The sequence below is a fragment of the Bombina bombina genome, chromosome 10, assembly GCF_027579735.1.
Source record: "Bombina bombina isolate aBomBom1 chromosome 10, aBomBom1.pri, whole genome shotgun sequence".
NCBI lineage: Eukaryota > Metazoa > Chordata > Amphibia > Anura > Bombinatoridae > Bombina > Bombina bombina.
The window spans coordinates 136,963,697-136,979,258 of record NC_069508.1 but is presented as its reverse complement, the minus strand read 5'-3'; positions in this window follow the sequence as shown (position 1 = coordinate 136,979,258).

Below are 15,562 nucleotides of genomic sequence, written 5' to 3'. Positions count from 1 at the left end.
AGAAACATTTTGGGTTTCATGTCCCTTTAAAGAAACTATTTTATAATTGTATGTTCTTTCTGATTCACAAAATATTTTATTTGGTTTCATATCCCTTTAATTATATTTAGGGATTGTCATCTATCCTCCATACAAAATGTGCATGAGTGATTAGGCACACATTACCCCCTGCCCAAAACACTACCTGCCACATTTAACTCGCAGTAAAAAAAATGCACAGCAAAGATTTTCTTCCCCAGTGGCCACATGTAACATACAGAGCAATAGTGTCATACCTCCTATGCCTGCCAGTAGCACATAAAGTGGCGTCTGCACAGTGTCACTCTCTTTCTCGGCCATATTTAAATAGCATAAGAGACCTATAAAATGTAGCTGTCTCTCAGTGAACCATTAAAATATTAGACATTTAAGTATCTTGTATTTCTGAATATATATATATATATTATTATATATATATTTATTAGACTGCCTGCTGAAATACTGGACTGTATAACTGAATAGTGGACATCTAGCATCCCTATCATTTGATAATTATCGTCATGGTAACGGCTGTAGGTGAGCCCTTTTCAATGTCAACGTGATTACAATCAGCCATTTTTATTTTTTATTGGAAGCATTTTTTCATTATTGGTTCGGAGATAAATAACCCTATACATGTTCCAGACATATTTAGCTAATCACAATCACAATTCTTGATAATTAAAGGGACACTGAACCCAATTTTTTTCTTTTGTGATTCAGATAGAGCATGCAATTTTAAGCAACTTTCTAATTTACTTCTATTATCAAATTTTCTTCATTCTCTTGGTATGTTTATTTGAAAAGCAAGAATGTAAGTTTAGATGCCGGCCCATTTTTGGTGAACAACCTGGGTTGTCCTTGATGATTGGACAGCACCAATAAACAAGTGCTGTCCATGGTTCTGAACCAACAATTTGCTGACTCCTTAGCTTAGATTCCTTCTTTTTCAAATAAAGATATCAAGAGAACGAAGAAAAATTGATAATAGAAGTAAATTAGAAAGTTGCTTAAAATTCCATGCTCTATCTGAATCATGAAAGAAAAAAATTTGGGTTTGTGTCCCTTTAATCAAATATTCACAGTTAAAATAACTTGAAGCACCTCAGACATCACTTTTCAAATTATTAGCAAGTACCCCAAAAAGTTTAAGAATGGACCATTTAATTAACACACGCACAAAATATTTTGATATTACCCTGTCATACTGGATGGCATTAGGATTCAATGTCACCAGATACAAGCAGTACCTGCTCACTCAATTCACATTAAAACATAAAAATAGCCAAATTCAAACACACATGTCCACTATATTGATTATTCCCCTTTTAAAATCTCTTAAAGAGACATACAGTACATACATATCTCTATGGTTATGAAGCAAAACCAGTTAACTGCAAATATGTCAGCCATTAGCATCATTGCACACTATTAACAGGGAACAATTAACATACAAGTCCTTCAATCTGTGACTTAAAGGGACAGGTAACCCCACATTTTTATTTCGTGATTTGGACAGAGCATACCATTTTAAACAACTTTCCAATTTACTATTATCAAATTTGCTTTATTCTACCCTTTGCTGAATGAACAGCATTGCACTGCTGGCAGCTAGATTAAGTACATCTAGTTAGCCAATCACAAGACACAAATGTGTGCAGGCACCAATCAGCAGCTAGCTCCCACTAGTGTGGGATATGTGTGTATTCTTTCTCAACAAGGGATACCAAGAGAATTAAATACATTTCAAAATAGAAGTGAATTTAAAAGTATCTTAAAATTACATGCTCTCATAGGGCTAAATACTGTAGCCAGGGTCCACGACCAAACATACCCCCTAGCAGACTACAACATAACACACGCTTTACAGTGTGGTAGGCTTAGATCCCAGGCTGAATTGAAGCAGTGGGACATCCAGACAGTCTCTTCTTGGTTCTGTATGGCACAGCTGACAACTTTTTATTCCACACAGAAAAATAAAACTCACTACAGCAGACAGAAAACTCCTTTTGAAAATCTATGTGTAGCAAGCCAATCCCCAAAATATCTCATCTCCAAATTATACAAAATACTTATCTCAGGGGGAGAGTTCTGCCTTCCTTCATTTGCGCACGCATGGCACAGGGAGTTAGGAAACAAAAAGGCATCGGTGTCCGCCAGGATACAGGAAATGTTTTACAAATTCTTGAACCGTTGGTACCTCACCCCACATAGGTTTAGAAAAATCTACCCAACAATGAACGGGGAGTGTTGGAGGGGTTGTGGGGAGGAGGGTACATTAATGCACATATGGTGGTCCTGCCCTGGAATTAGGCAATTTTGGGACGAGGTGTTCACCGAAATGGGCAGAGTCCTTTATCTGGATATTCCCGCCCAACCCAAGCAATCTACTATACCATGATCTCCCCAAAACGGAAGGGGAAGCAACATATCACTTATTACTTCTGATGTTGGGTGCCGCATAGGGGCTTGTACCAAAGCTCTGGAAGATGACACACGCACCTACCCTGCAAGAGTGGAGGGCCAATGTCGGGGACTTGCTTCAACTTGAGCGCTTTCACTACAGGAGAATTGGGAAAATCATACCACACAAACTCATGCAACTCGCATGGGACGGCAAGGGTCTTTGACCCCTTAAACTAAAACCTAGGGCCTACTGCACTGAAGCTCCTGACTCCACTACGCTATTTCCCCCTCACCAAAGGGTGGTTTGTTTCCCCCCCTTTTTTTCCCTTCCCCTCTCAGACATTCCCTTGCTTTTTCCCTCTCTTCCCCAGTATTGCGCTGGTGATAAAATGTAAAATTTATCTATAACAAGCTCAAGTTGGTGGGCCACAATTCCACCTTTACAACTTAATTTACCTCTGTATTTTTGGACTGCTATTCTCCTTATTAATCAAGAACTTTAGCTGTATGATACGGCAGAACTACGACATAGACCATGAGGCCCATTTATCAAGCTCCGTATTTAGCTTGTGGGCCCGTGTTTCTGGCGAGTCAAAGACCGCTGCTCCATAACCCTGTCCGCCTGCTATCGGGTTGAGTACGATTGGGTTGATTGACACCTCCCTGCTGGCGGCCCATTGGCCGTGAGTCTGCAGGGGGTGGCGTTGCACCAGCAGCTCTTGTCAGTCAGGTCCGACAGACATTTGATAAATAGGCCTCCATGTCTCAAATTGATTATTATGCATTTTTCTGCCTTGATGTATTGTTCAAATTCTTACAATAAAGCTTGTTTAAAAAAAAACATTGAAGAAATAAATATACATTTTGAATCTCCATAAAGTAATTAGCACCACTATATTGTACCTTAAATCTCCCAAGGTTTAAAAGGATATTAAACCCAACATTGTCTCTAGTGACGGAAAATAAGTTTCAAATTTGCTATGTTCCCTTGGTTTTCTTTGTTGAAGAGATACTTAGGTAGGTGTTTGGAGCACTATATTGCAGAAAATAGTGCTGCCATATAGTGCTCTTGCAAATGGATAACATTCTTGCAAAACTGCTGCCAAAGAGAGCAGCAGACAGATGCATGCTCCCAAGCCTATGCCACTGCTTTTCAACAAAAGATAGCAAGAGAATGAAATAAACTGATAATAGAACTAAATTAGAAAGTTGTTAAAAAAGCATTCTCTATCTGAACCATGATAGAAAAAAAAATAGGTTTCATGTCACTTTAAAATATAAAAATCCTATTCCCTCTGCTACTAAAGTAACAACCTCACAGTGTTTAACGTCCCTTTAAAGGGCCACTAAACTCAAAATCTTTCTTTCATGATTCAGATAGAACATACAAATTTAAACAACATTACAATTTACTTCTATTATGTATTTTGCTTCATTTCTTAGATATCCTTATTTGAAGAAAAAGCAATGCACATGGGTGAGCCAATCACATGAGGCTTCTATGTGCAGCAACCAATCAGCAGCTACTGAGCATATCTAGATATGCTTTTCAGCAAAGAATATCAAGAGAATAAAACAAATTAGATAATAGAAGTAAATTAGAAAGATGTTTAAAAATGCATTCTCTTTCTAAATCATGAAAGAAAAAGTGTGGGTTTCATGTCCCTTTAATGTCATGAATATTTTCATCCACTGTATGTTGCTATATCCAGTGCCTGCACCATAACTACAACATGGATCTTTATAAATGATACTTTCAGTTCTCTATGGATTATGTATAATTGTGACAATTATAATGTGTTTGTTTTAGCTGTAGCACTTCACATCTAAATAATGGTCTATTTGACCCAGAAAGTGCAGACTGATGAAAAACACAAGTGGGAACTTTATCCATTTATGTGCAGGAAAATCTAGTTTTGGCATTTGTGGAGCTTATATTGTAAGCCTGGGTAGGTATCTGACACTAAGGTCAGGTATTGCATTTCCTTCTGTGCATGGGGTCAGGTGACTCAAATATTTATTGGTATTAAAAATGTTATTGAATGCTAGAGGTGGTTCTAGAGGTGTGTGCTGGTGAGTGCTAAACACCCCCCAATCTTTATTCTAGACCCCCCAATAGCTAAAGGCACCAAACACCATACATCTGCAAAGCAGTCCCTTTTTACATGCTCTTTGCTCTGCCCAGGATAAGGAATATTTAAAGGGACATGCAAATGTGAACATGGCACGCTCCTGCGGTATGTCGTTTTTGCATGTCTGATCCTAGCTTAATATCTATAATATATATAAAAAAAGTTCTGCTCATGAGCCACAAGTATTGCATTTTTTGAGCAGGACACAGACAGTGATTGGTGCTGATGTGTAAATATTCCTCCTGATTGGTTCATCAGCCATGCTCTGCTTGCAGCTCCCATGGATGGATTTTCCTATGTGTTTAAACAATTTCTTATGGGTTAAACACTTAGGGCTAGATTCGTAGATGATTCTGAGTTTGTTCATGAGCCAGAAGTATTGCAGTTCCCAAGCAGGACATCGACAGTGATTAACAATATGTGCATCTAACGCTCCAAATTGGCTCACTAGCTCCTGGGCAGTAATCTACCTATGCATTTAACCATTTTCTTATGGGTTTAGCACATAGGGCTAAATTCATAGGGGCCGATTTATTAATGTCTGTCTAACATGATATGCTGTAGCTAGCAAGGGTGTCAATCAAGCGAATCGTATAGGATTGGGCGGATTGCGGACCGCAGCCTCAGAGGCAGCGGACCAGTTATGGAGCAGTGATCTTTAGAACGCTGTTTCATAACTGCTATTTCCGCCGAGCCTGAAAGCTCGCATGGAAACAGGGGCATCAAGATCCATTCGGAGCTTGATAATTCAGCTCCATAGTCTTCATTATGGAGGGGAGACCAACATCATGTTCAAAATGCATTGATTCTCAAAGAGACATTAACGTAACCATAATATGCATTGTATGTATCAGGGACAGTAAATTCTAAATAAATCTTTCATGATTCAGATAGACATGCAATTGTATGCATCTTTACAATTTACTTCTATTCTCTTATTTGCTTTGTTCTCTTGGTATCCTTTCTGGAAAAGCATACCTTGGTATGCTTAGTAGCTGCAATATACTACTGGATGCTAGCTGATGCTCATATATATTAGCTCACGTGATGTGGTCAGCTAGCTCCCAGTAGTGCATTGCTGTTCATTTAGCAAAGGATACCAAGAGAATACAGCAAATGTGATATTAGAAGCAAATTGGAAAGATGAAAAAGATAATAATGGAATAACATCTGCATACTTGTTTTGCAGTCTATAGACCTACCCCTTGAAAAACCTGTTGTATATTTTTAACTTTTCTCTTTTGTTGTGCTATTATGGAAATACTGTATATAAATGAGCTCCTCCAATGACTAAGTAATCACTGTGTATTTGACCTACTTTTCATAAGCTTTACCTGTAAAAATTATGTCCCCCCCCCCCGTCCCCACTATTTCTACATAGGTTGGAGTACATTATACAGAATCAAGAACACTGGCGCTGCAATATCATACACAATAATTACTTTATAAGTGCCTGAATTCATTTATATATGTGTCTTATTAACCACAGCAAAGTAAAAAACATCAATAAATTGAAAAGGTTTTCAAGGGAGATATCTGTGGAATGCAAACTAAAGGAAAATGTTAAAACAGTGATTTTGCATGCAGGTAATTGCTTGTATATATTATACATAACATATGTAAACATAATTTCATCCTTTTAATCCCCTTTAGGTATGACTAATATACTATAAATATATTTCCCACTCATCAAAAAAGAAAGGTGGTTCAGCTCTATAAATTATATCAACATTTTTCTGGGGGAAAAGTAGTTTTAAACTAAAGAATATTTTAAGAAAATGGTGGAAATATATATATATATATATATAAAAATAAGAAACACTGAGGTTCTGAAGTGTTTATTTTTCCAGAGGATTTTTTTTTTTAGAAATAAATATTTCAAACCTCAATGTTAGTGTGAGATTGTGTGTAATTGTAAATGTGTCTGATCTGCTTCCACACAAAGTTCAAACAGAAAAAAATAACATACATTTTAGAAGTCTGTTTAAAAAGTGTATGCAGGGAATAGTGTCAGAAACAATCAGTCCTACGTGTTTTATGCTTAATGATGCTACTACATTAAAAATTATTCTAACATCTTAGTAGTAAATTTACAGTATCTAAATGCAAAACAGTTATTTTTTCTAAAATTCCTATCATAACACTTTAAAGGGACACAAAACGTTGCTATACAGTTATCTTGAATCGCTTTATCAGTATGTATCAATTATATTTGTAATCCGGTTTGTGTTTCATACTTTTACCGTTATCGAGATATTCTGCTCTAAGAGTTTATTGAATTCTAAACCCACCACTCGAATCTTCGTTTACATGCACCAATCATCCATGATATTCTGAGTTATCAAAATGTTGGAATTACGCCGCAATGTGCATGCGCGATTGTATGACCTCGTCATCGAATACGTCTAAACAACAGACACTCTGAATCTTCTGGTATCACCGGTATAATACGCACATGCGCCAATGTCAGTAACGAAGTATGCGCATGATGACGACATTGGCTTCTAATGATATGCGCAAAAACAAATTTTGATTGGAGAATTGTTTTGTTAGTGGACGGCCCATAATAGGGGGTTTGGCTTCAGGTACATCAGAATCGAAAAATAAAATATAATTATATTAGATTTATAAACTTTGTTTTTGTGTATAAGTAGGTTAGTTATGATATACAAACGTTCCTGATTGAAATCTGATAATGTAATTACGGTTAAAATTCAAAGTTTTGTAATCCTATAAATGATATATTTTTATGTTCTTCCATGTATCCCCCCGTTTCTCTTCCTGGTCTGTATTTTTGTAAATCAAGGATATCTGAAGGATAGAAAAACGCATGTGCATATCGGAAAGCTTTTTTTTTTTTTTTAGATGGGTGCCGTATGGCTATGCAAATGATTGGCTGACATTGCAGCAGGTATAAAAAAATAGTCATTTTAATGGATATACAGTATTTTACCAATCAGATTATGAATTAAACTACATATACATTTTATTTGCACTCCAGGTTAAATTTACTATCACTTTAAGCATTTCCATTACTACGTGTTAACTTTACAAACATCATATGTACTTGTTTCTTTAATTAATATGCAAAACCAGTAACAAAGTGTTTGCATATTCATCACTTCATATGGTATTTATGCTCTAAAGTAAAAGCCATGGGGAACACACATAGAAGGTTTAAGCAAACTTATTCCCCACAACTAAACTAAGAATAAAGAGATCATATTTGGAATGAAGAACTTTTAACTTTATTCAAAATTAAATAGACACTAAAGACTACATTTTTTAATACTTAAAGGGACATGAAACCCAAATTTTGTTCTTTCATGATTCAGATAGAGCATGTGATTTTAAACATCGTTCCAGTTTACTTCTTTTATCTAATTTGTTTTGTTCTCCCTGTATCATTTGTTGAAAGAGATACCTAGGTAGGCACAGGAGTTGCTGATTTGTGGCTGCACATACATGCCTCATGTTATTGGCTTACCCAATGTGCTCAGCTAGCTCCCAGTAGTGCAATGCTGCTTCTTTAACAAAGGATTCCAAAAGAATGAAGCAGATTTGATAATATAAGTAAATTATGAAGTTGTTTAAAATTGTATGCTCTATCTGGATCATGAAATAAAAATGTGAATGTCATATCCCTTTAAACATAATTGTATAAAACTAATAATCTGGCCCAGTCCTGGAACTCAAATCTGCCTGTATGAATAATTTAATGACCCCTTGTCTGGCTCTCAGCATAATTAATACGTTTTTAAATGATTATTCTAAAGCAATAGTGCTGAAACTATAAATACTTTTAAAATGGTTATTTTGCTTGCAGAGCTTTTGCAGTGCAGTGTTAAATTGCTGATATATACTATACATAAAAAATAAAAACAAATGCTGTCCCTTTAAAGGGACATGAAACCCAAATATTTTCTTTCATAATTTAGAAAAAGCATGCAATTTTAAACAATGTTCTAATTTACTTCTATTATCTAATTTGCTTTATTATCTTGATATCCTTTGCATAAAAACATATCTAGATAGGCTTACTAGCTGCTGATTGGTGGCTACACATAGTTTCCTTGTGTGATTGGCTTACCCATGTGCATTGCTATTTCATCAACATTGGATATCTAAAGAATGAAGCAAATTAGATGATAAAAGTAAATTGGAAAGTTGTTTAATATTGTATTCTCTATCTGTATCATGAAAGAAACAAATGTGGGTTTAATGTCCCTTTAAGTTATCAGATGTTGACTAAGCCATATAAGTCTGCTATTGCTGAACAAAGGGGATCCTAGAGAAGCATTTACAACCATTTGTGGCATAATTGCACAAGCTGTTTGCAAATAATTTCAGTGAGAAAACTTGTTTGTGACAAAATTTATGAAAAAGTGAACATTTTTTTTTTAATTGATCGCATTTGGCGGTGAAATGGTGGCATGAAATATACCAAAATGGGCCTAGATCAATACTTTGGGTTGCTTCTAAAAAAAATATATATACATGTCAAGGGATATTCAGAGATTCCTGACAGATAGCAGTGTTCCAATGTAACTAGCGCTAATTGGGGAAAAAGTGGTTTGCAAATAGCAAAGTGCTACTTGTATTTATTGCCCTATAACTTGCAAAAAAAAGCAAAGAACAAGTAAACATTGGGTATTTCTAAATCAGGACAAAATTTAAAAACTATTTAGCATGGGTGTTTTTTAGTGGTTGTAGATGTGTAATACATTTTGGGGGTAAAATTTAGAAAAAGTGTGTTTTTTCCATTTTTTCCTTATATTTTATAAAAAGAAATTTATAGTAAATTATAAGATATGATGAAAATAATGGTATCTTTAGAAAGTCCATTTAATGGCGATAAAAACGGTATATAATATGTGTGGGTACAGTAAACGAGTAAGAGGAAAATTACAGCTAAACACAAACACTGCAGAAATGTAAAAATAGCCCTGGTCCTTAAGGGTAAGAAATTTGAAAAATGGTCTGGTCATTAAGGGGTTAATAATCAATTTACTCAAATTGTTATTATTGATATCACTGATTTAAGGGTCAATAAACACCTGTAATGTAAAATTCTTAATTACGTATAGTAAAACACGTTTCCAATATACTTAATGATATAGCCCCTTGACCTATAATTTAAGTATAAACATAGTGGATTTAAGATTCAAGTGCGAGGCAGCGGATGTAAAAGTTTAAAAATAACTTTTATTTCACAGTTAAAAAATGCCAAAAAAACAGGACCTAGAGGCCAGTGCAGCATCGAACTTACGCGTTTCAGCTTACACCTTCCTCATAGACTGTGCTGCACTGACCTGACAGCCTCATTATATACATATTTGTCCTGTGTCATATGTCCGTATGCAAAATTATTAACACTTTCTAAACCAATATCTTAATTGTGAACACCTATGACATACTAAAAGAACACAGATCTATAAAATAAGAAGGTTATTTCTATTTACAGAGCAGCAGTTGATCTTAAAGGGACACTGAACCCAAAATTTTTCTTTTATGATTCAGATAGATCATTAAATTTTAAGCAACTTTCTAATTTACTCCTATTATCAATTTTTCTTTGTTCTCTTACTATCTTTATTTTAAAAGCAGGAATGTAAATCTTAGCAGCCAGCCCATTTTAGGGTCAGCACTATGGAAAGCACTTGCTTATTGGAGGCTTACATTTACCCACCAATAAGCAAGCATAACCCAGGTTCTCAACCAGAAATGGACCGGCTCCTATGCATCAAATTCCTGCTTTTTAAATAAAAATAGAAAGAGAACGAAGAAAAATTGATAATAGGAGTAAATTAGAAAGTTGCTTAAAATTACATTCTCTATCTAAATCATGAAAGAAAAAAATGTGGGTTCAGTGTCCCTTTAAGGAACAGATGTTATAATTTTATTTATTTGTTATATTCCACCTTATGTAGATTCTATTTCTAAGGAAATAATATTTTTGTTGTGTTCAGGGTAAGTTATTCTTATTTGAATTAATAAGCGTAATATCTCATTTAATCTACTGATTAATGGAATATAGTATATACAAAAAAGATTAACCCCTCATTATCCATTACAGTATTGTCCCTCAAATCATAGGTTTCACCAATGATATACAATACTCTAAGAATTAATATTCTACCTATAATTTAATGTGAATACACATATTTATAAGTACCCATGTCCCAATATTCAATGTGAAACATGTTGAAACCTAATAGGACTTGTGACATCTCTGAATTTAATATTACAATTTCTTTTTAGGAATAGCTTCAAATGTATTTACATTGAACAGAGAACAGATTTTCATCTACACTGTATAATATTATCCCAATATTCGTAAGCATAAATATACTCAGAGTTTATCTTCTCCGTATTCTATTATTTACATTTTTTAGTTACTAGAATACTATAATGATGTTTATTTATCATCATGAATTGTTCTTCATCATATTAAAGTTAGTTCTTAATCACTTTGCTTGGGTGTGTAATCATACAAATTGAGATGTGCTATATATATATATATATATATATATATATATATATATTATTATATCATTATTTTATTCCCAAAAATTAATAAGATCTGCATCTATGTTTAGGTCTTTAGGGGTTCTAGTTCTTAATTTAAAGATCTAAAAAGCCTCATGTTTTTGTAACAACTTTTCCCTATATATGAGGTCCTCACGTGCTCTATTATCTGCCATCTCAAACTTTCTACCTGTTCGTTATGTACATATTTAAAGTGTGAGGCCACTTGTGAGCTAGGAGAAAGTGATTTAACGTCATATAGGATTTTATTCTGTCTCTGGCCTCTCTTGAGGTAAGACCTACATATTACAGGTTCACAATTAAGATATTGGTTTACAAAGTGTTAATAATTTTGCATACGGATATACGTCACAGGACAGATATGTATATAATGAGGCTGTCAGGGCAGTGCAGCATGGTCTATGAGAAAGGTATAAGCTGAAACTGTTGATATAATTTGCCTGAGGAAAAAGCGCAGTGAGCGCTTAGAAACGCGTAGCATTGTACAACAGGTCTATTCGTATATCTGTGTACTTCTTTTTATCCATTTTATTAAATATTTTTATTATATATATTGATACTGGAGTCTTCTTCTACCATTCTGACGTTCACCATTTTTATCCGGAGTCTATCTTCAACTGCAGCAGCACTACCTGGGTCTTTATGTGCACTAGGTCACTATAATATACCTAGTACGCTCCATTTGCACTACTGTGTGCAATATTATCTGTGAGTATCCCTTTGTCAGCACAAGCCGATATCCATTATATGTCCTCAATTGATTTGCACTAGGGGTCGCCCTCTTGTTTTTCTCATAACTTTCAGATCACAGACACACATTCTGTTTTGGGAGGAGCAGCCTCAGTCCGGTGCGCAGTCTGCTGGGACACTGTGAAGTTCCCAGACCGTTCTCCTAGGCATTATCTCTGCCTTTTAACATTGTGAGTATGTTTGCACTTTTTCTACTCCACTTTTGAAATATTGGCTACACTAGGAGGCGCCCTTCCTTTCTGCTTTGTTTTTCTAAGTTACAACATGGCAGCTCCCATTGTTTTATAGACACTAAAACTTTACACTTATTTAGTCAATATTTAAACAGCTAATGAAACTTTAAAAATACATCTATATGTTATTCTCAGACTAACTTTTTCTTTGATAGCATCATTCTATCTAGCAATTATTTAGTGTTTAATGTCCCTTTAACTAATTCAAATAATATCTATTTAAATGGACTGGAAAAGCTTAGAAAACCAAACTGAAATTACCCAATGTTTTCTCTTTACAGCAAATGCTTATGGATTACAATGGATGGGGTCTTTAATCTTCTGAACACTACATACAAAGAGCAGAACACCTATTGTGTACAAATGATGGATTACCTTTCACAAAACACTTTTGTAGCAACCTCAGTTTGTGTTCCAAAGAAACAGTTGTGGGTCAAGTCCCTTATATTTCTAAAATACACCACCATATTAGGGTTACCTGAAAATGTTTACTTTTAAGTCGCATTTGTATGTAGCAGTTTGTTTTAGTTTTTCTAAAACATTTTGTTCTCTATAGTTTAAGAAAACAGTGGGAATAAGCAAAAAAAAAATTAGAAGCCAAGATTAGAACAATATTTAAATGCATTAAAAAATATTGCAAATAGGATGTAGTCATAGTTTGTTGGTTCTTAACGTTTTCATGTTGATTTTCAACAGCATTAAATAAATAAGTGTGGTTTTTAGGGTTTGTATATCCCATTGTAAATATGGGCAGCTTTACAATATCATTGATGCATTTCAAGTTAGTTCTATTTACCCACGATCCTGTTACATTTCCTGGGTCAGTATGTTTAGCTCCACAATTTACAATATACGTTGCATACCATTTGAAAAAAACAGAAATTCAATATATTTCCATTATCAAAATGTGCACATTATTTTTATATGCACACTTTCTGAGGCTACAGCTCCTACTGAGCATGTGCAAGATTGCCCAGTTTATAGGTATATTCATTTTGTGATTTGTTGATGACTGTCACATGATACAGGAGGAAGGAACATTAGATTAACTTTGAAATTTGGCAGAAATTATTGCTATGCTTATTTCAAATTCAAAGTACTATTGTATTGTCTTTTTATTGTGTATTAATGTCAAATATTCTATTCTACTGTATTGAGTGGTACTATACTGTCTTGTTATTTCTGGCAATGCTATCAACCCAAATTATGCAACATATATTGTAAACTAAGGAGTTAAACAGACTAACCCAGACTAACTCTTATCCTTGATAATGATGTAATTGTTATTCTCCATGGCCTAGATTTAGAGTTGGGCGGTAGCCGTCAAAACCAGCGTTAGAGGCTTCTAACGCTGGTTTTTACCGCCCACTGGTATTTGGAGTCAGTCAGGAAAGGGTCTAACGCTCACTTTGCAGCCGTGACTTTTCCATACCGCAGATCCCCCTACACCATTTGCGTATCTTATCTTTTCAATGGGATCTTTCTAACGCTGGTATTTAGAGTCGTGGCTGAAGTGAGCGTTAGAAATCTAACGACAAAACTCCAGCCGCAGAAAAAAGTCAGTAGTTAAGAGCTTTCTGGGCTAACGCCGGTTTATAAAGCTCTTAACTATACTGTGCTCTAAAGTACACTAACACCCATAAACTACCTATGTACCCCTAAACCGAGGCACCCCCACATCGCCGCCACTCTATTAAAATTTTTTAACCCCTAATCTGCCGCTCCGTACACCGCCGCAACCTACATTATACCTATGTACCCCTAATCTGCCACCCCTATATTATATTTATTAACCCCTAATCTGCCCCCCACAACGTCGCCGCCAGCTACCTACAATAATTAACCCCTAATCTGCCGACCGGATCTCGCCGCTACTCTAATAAATGGATTAACCCCTAAAGCTAAGTCTAACCCTAACATTAACACTCCCCTAAGTTAAATATAATTTAAATCTAATGAAATAAATTAACTCTTATTATATAAATTATTCCTATTTAAAGCTAAATACTTACCTGTAAAATAAATCCTAATATAGCTACAATATAAATTATAATTATATTGTAGCTATTTTAGGATTAATATTTATTTTACAAGCAACTTTGTAATTATTTTAACCAGGTACAATAGCTATTAAATAGTTAATAACTATTTAATAGCTAAAATAGTTAAAATGATTACAAAATTACCTGTAAAATAAATCCTAACCTAAGTTACAATTAAACCTAACACTACACTATCAATAAATAAATTAAATAAACTACCTACAATTACCTACAATTAAACCTAACATTACACTATCAATAAATTAATTAAATACAATACCTACAAATAACTACAATTAAATAAACTAACTAAAGTACAAAAAAATAAAAAAGAACTAAGTTACAAAAAATAAAAAAATATTTACAAACATTAGAAAAATATTACAACAATTTTAAACTAATTACACCTACTCTAAGCCCCCTAATAAAATAACAAAGACCCCCAAAATAAAAAATGCCCTACCCTATTCTAAATTAAAAAAGTTCAAAGCTCTTTTACCTTACCAGCCCTGAAAAGAGCCATTTGCGGGGCATGCCCCAAATAATTCAGCTCTTTTGCCTGTAAAAAAAAACATACAATACCCCCCCCAAAATTACAACCCACCACCCACATACCCCTAATCTAACCCAAACCCCCCTTAAATAAACCTAACACTAAGCCCCTGAAGATCTTCCTACTTCATCTTCACCATGCCAGGTTCACCGATCCGTCCTCTGAAGTCTTCATCCAAGCCCAAGCGGGGGCTGGCGATCCATAATCCAGCTGAAATCTTCTATCAAGCGGTGGCTGAAGAGGTCCAGAAGAGGCTCCAAAGTCTTCATCCTATCCGGGAAGAAGAGGAGATCCGGACCGGCAACCATCTTGATCCAAGCGACATCTTCTATCTTCATCCGATGACGAACGGCTCCATCTCGAAGACCTCCAGCGCGGCTCCATCTTCTTCTTCCGACGTCCAACTGAAGAATGAAGGTTCCTTTAAGGGACGTCATCCAAGATGGCGTCCCTCGAATTCCGATTGGCTGATAGGATTCTATCAGCCAATCGGAATTAAGGTAGGAAAATTCTGATTGGCTGATGGAATCAGCCAATCAGATTCAAGTTCAATCTGATTGGCTGATTGGATCAGCCAATCAGATTGAGCTTGCATTCTATTGGCTGATCGGAACAGATAATAATATGCAGGGGTCAGCGATAGCGGGCGGCAGATTAGGGGTTAATAAGTGTAAGGTTAGGGGTGTTTAGACTCGGGGTACATGTTAGAGTGTTAGGTGCAGACGTAGGAAGTGTTTCCCCATAGAAAACAATGGGGCTGCGTTAGGAGCTTAACGCTGCTTTTTTGCAGGTGTTAGGGTTTTTTTCAGCTCAAATGGCCCCATTGTTTTCTATGGGGGAATCGTGCACGAGCACGTTTTTGAAGCTGCCGCGTCCATA